The following is a 5,000-nucleotide window of genomic DNA, read 5'->3' on the forward strand; positions in this document are numbered from 1 at the left end:
ACTACACTCACATTGGTCCCCTTATCCCTTGTAAAGTGGAACTATACAGACACTTTTCCAGTCCTCCGTCATTCTACCCTCTCTTAAACAAACAATAAATAATCTCACCAGCCAGTCCACCATCACTGTACCTCCTTTTTAGACATTCTGCATGACACCCATCCAAGCCAGATGTCTTACCTGCTCTCATGATCTTAACAACTGTCTTTAATTAATTTTTCTTTATTCTTCCTCCATTTTCATAATTTATCACGGTCATTTTCTTGGCGCTTCCCACTGCAACTAACTTTCCTTCCCTATCCTCGTTCACATTTAGCAACTCTCTAAAATACACTGCCCATCTTCCTCTTATTCCCTTCTCTTCCATTATCATCTCTCCATCTGCACCTTTTCTACTTGATTCGCCTCTTCTTCCCCTCTTAATTTCTTTCCAAAACATTTTTTGTTACTTTCCAAATTTTCTGCCATACTCTTACCCCATTTCACATCTGTTCTCCTCTTTGCCTCCTTTATCTCATGCTTTACTTTTCTTCTCTTTTCTTTGTACCTCTCATATGATTCTCTCATCCCATTTTGAAACCAATCTATGAAAGCTCGCTTATTCTCTTCTACACTCTTCTTTGCTTCTTCATCCCATCAACCATTCACTACCCTTCCTTCTATTTTATCACGTCCTCCTTGTTCCACACACCATCTTTGCACATCCTGTGACTCCCTCCTTAAACCATCCCCATTTCTCCTCCACTCCTAGTTCTACTCTATCATTCACTCCCTCCCACTCCTCCCGCAGCTTCTTATTGTACTCCTTCTCCTTTTCTTTCTCATTTAAGCAGTTCACTAAGCATTTTCCTACCTTCTGTCCTTTTCCTCTTTCTCCATTTATACTCTACTCTCAACTTACCTTTCACCAAAAAATCATCTGATGTTCCCCCACTTTCTCTCCTTGGAACATGTACATCCTTAACTCTTCCTACTATACTCCTGGTTACCACCATATAGTCCATTAACGCTCTATCTACCACCCTTCTATCCACCACCTTTGTTCTTATGTACTTATGCTTGACTTCCTTCCTAAACACTGTGTTTGCTATCATCAACTCTGTAGACACATCACCATCAACTCTCCACTTCGATTTTTTCCTGGAACTTCCCACTTACCAACCACTCCGTGCATTGGTTCATTTCCTACCCTAGCGTTAAGGTCTCCCAATACCACTACCTTGACACTTCTTCCTGATCTCTCTATGCACTCATTCAAATCTATCTAAAAGGCCTCCCTTTCCTCTACACTCTTCTCACTACCAGGCCCATATGCACTTACAAAAACCCACATCTCTTTTCCTAGCTTCATCTTCATCCACATTAACCTTGAAGAAACCTCCTTTCACTCCACTACATGCTTACCTATCTCTTAACTTACTAGTATAGCCACCCTTTCTCTCCCTCGTCCTCTCTTCACTCCTGAGAACCTCCCAACTACACTCCTAAACTCACACTTGCCCCTCCGTCTCAACTTAGTTTCACTCAATGCCAAACCCATCTATCTTTCATCTCACAAACATACTGCCTGTCTCCTCCCTTTTACTCTCATCTCGTACCACATTCACACACATTAAAGACCCAAACTTCATGGTACTGGTTGGAAAATTCCTCCCAGACCCTCATATACTTTTACTTTTTTTTTTAGGAATGTCCCTTTTTGGGCTATAGGGAGAAGGATGCCTAGTCCTATCCCCGTCCCGTTTTTGTCACCTTATACGACTCAAGTAGAAAGACTTGGTGGCAGTATTTTTCCCCCACCACAGGGTTAGGCGAAATGAGTAAATGAATATTCAGAATAAAGATACAAGACAGTAACAAGAGTGGGGGGACAGCATAACTGAGGGACAGTCGCAGTATAATAAAGAATCATAATTCCTCCATAAATAGATATTTTCTCTACCTCTGACAAAATTATGGGTGGCTCTTGTCCGTAGGGGCGTCCCATATAGAGCCTAAAGTATCAGCTCGATATTACTTTGTCACAATAACATGCAACCAATACCTCAGAGGGTAGTAATGATAATAATAATAATACATATATACATATACCAAAGGCTTTTTCCCCTTACAAGGGAGGTAGCCAAAAACCAAAGGCATAAACCACTCCACCCATTCAATCCCCAACATACACTACTCCCCTCTACCCTCTTTCCTCCCTCTTATCTTGGTACCTCCTGGATGACGGGTCATCTCTGCATCTTGTCCACTACCCTGAGTCAGAAGCAGTGTCACAAGACACAACACATCCACAGCAAGGTCGCATCATTAAGTCGGCGACCCCTCCTCTCCGTCCCCTCATGCAGAAAGGAGAAGACGGGGAGAAATCCCTTCGGGCTGCGTCAACTTATTTCTCATATATACTCCCTCACTCCCTATCCACCACCTACTCCCCCTCATGCATCACAGCATCATCCACACACAACCATTCTCCATTCACCCCTATCTTCTGTCCTCTCCCGTCCCTCCTCAACAGACAATCCCCTCCTTCCCAATAGCCTTTTTACCCCATCCATCCATCTCATCCTTGGTCGCCCCCTCATGTTCACTACTTTCTTCTCTGCATTGCACACCTCTTTTACTAATCTTTCTTCACTCATTCTTCCCATGTGTCCAAATCAACCCTATCTCCTGACTCCCTTTCCATCCCCACTCCCCTCCTTACCTCCTTGTTTCTCACTCTATAGAGCCTAGTGAACCCTATCTTACTTCTCAGACACATCATCTCAAACACATTCAAACTTCTCTCTTCCTCCCTTATGTTCCATGTTTCTGCCCCATATAGTGCTGTTGGCACAATCACTCCTTCATACAATCTCCTCTTGGCATTCGTTCCCGAATGTCTATTTCTTATTACACTTTTTAATTCCCCAAGGCATTTACTTGCTTCTCTCAATCTACATTCTACCTCCACATCCACTCCTCTCTTTTCTGCCACATTCGCATCCAAGTATCTAAAACTATCCACTTCCTCCAGTCTCTCTCCCTTAATACTCACTTCCAGGCTGCTGCCACTTACTCCCCTTACTTTTACCCACATTTATCTTTAACTTTCTTCTTTCGTACATCTTCCCAAACTCTGTCACTAACTTCCTCAATCCCTCCTCTGATCCTGCTACAAGCGTAGTGTCATCAACAAATAACAACTAGTTTATCTTCCACTTTTCTCCATTTTCTTTGACCATCTCCAATCCCTGACCCACTACTCTTGCATTTATTTCTCACACCTCTCCATCCTTGTATAAACCGAACAGCCAGGGCGACATAACACATCCTTGACGAAGTCCCACCTTTACCTCAAACCACTCATTTTCTCCATTTCTAATCCTAACACAAGCTCTACTACTCTTGTAAAAGCTCTTGACTGCTCTTAACAGCTTCCCTTCTATCCCACATATCTGCAATACCTCCAACAGTGCCTTCATGTCTACTATGTCATAAGCCTTTTCCAGGTCCATAAAAGCCCATAATACATCCTTACGTTTTCCTATAGCTTTCTCACATATCTGTCTTACCACAAAAATCTGATCTATGCAACCTCTACCTGTCCTAAACCCACACTGTTCTTCACCAATTACTCTCTCTGTTCGTCTTCTAATCCTCTCAATCAAGACCCTCCTATAAGCCTTCCCAGCTACACCTAACAAGCTGATCCATCTAAAATTACTACACTCACACTTGTTCCCTTTTCCCTTGTAAAGTGGAACTAAACTGGCACTCCTCAGGTCCTCTGGCACTCTACCGTTTCTTAAACAAGCATTAAATATCCTCACCAGCCATTCTACTATCACTGTACCTCCCTTTTTCAGACATTTTGCTTAGAATCCATTCAGCCCAGGTGCCTTACCGGCTTTCATCATCTTAACAACTACCTTCACTTCATCTTTTCTTATTTTTTCTCCATTTTCATCACTCATCACGGCCATTTTCTTAGCGCTTCCCACTGCAACTACTTTTCCATCCCTATCCTCCTTCACATTTAGCAACTCCATAAAACACTCAGCATACCTTCCTCTCACTGCCTTCTACTCCATTATCATCTATCCATCTGCACCTGTTACCTTTTCTTCTCTATCTGATTCGCCTCTTCTTCCTCTCTTAATTTCTTTCCAATCTTTTTTATTACTTTAAAGATATTCTGTCATACTCTTACCCCATTTTACATCTGCTCTCCTCTTTGACTCCTTTATCTTATGCTTTACTTATCTTCTCTTTGTACTTCTCATATGATTCCCTCGTCCTAATTTGTAAACAATCTATGAAAACTTGCTTCTTCTCTTCTACGCTCTTCTTTGCTTCTTCATCTCACCACTCACTACCCTTCCTTCCACCTTTCTATCCACTACCTTCTCCCATGTGTACTTATTCTTGACTTTCTTTCTAGACACATCTCCACCATTAACCCTCCACTACGATTTTTCCAGCAACTCCACATTTCCCAACCACTCCATGTATTGGTTCATTTTCTACCCTAGCATTAAGGTCTCCCAACACCACTACATTGACATTTCTCCCTAATCCCTCTATGCACTCATTCAAATAATCCCAAAAAGCCTCCCTTTCCTCTACACTCTTCTCACTACCAGGTCCACATGCACTTACAAAAACCCACACCTCCTTTCCTAGTTTCACCTTCATCCACATTAACCTTGAAGAAACCTCCTTCCACTCCACTACACGCTTATTTATCTCTTCACTTACTAGTGTAGCTACCCCTTCTCTCCCTCGTCCTCTCTTCTCTCCTGAGAACCTTCCAACTACACTCCTAAACTCACACTTGCCCCTCCGTCTCAACTTAGTTTCACTCAATGCCAACACATCCATCTTTCTTCTCACAAACATACATTCCTAAAAAAAGTAAAGGCATAAGAGGGTATTCAGAGAAACGGTACAGGATATTAAGAAGGGGTGGGGGTGGGGCAGCATAACGGAGAGACAGTAGCAATATAATAAAAGTGTCA

Source organism: Oratosquilla oratoria, chromosome 1 (assembly GCF_046742065.1).
Source record: "Oratosquilla oratoria isolate Oo_2021 chromosome 1, ASM4674206v1, whole genome shotgun sequence".
Lineage (NCBI taxonomy): Eukaryota > Metazoa > Arthropoda > Malacostraca > Stomatopoda > Squillidae > Oratosquilla > Oratosquilla oratoria.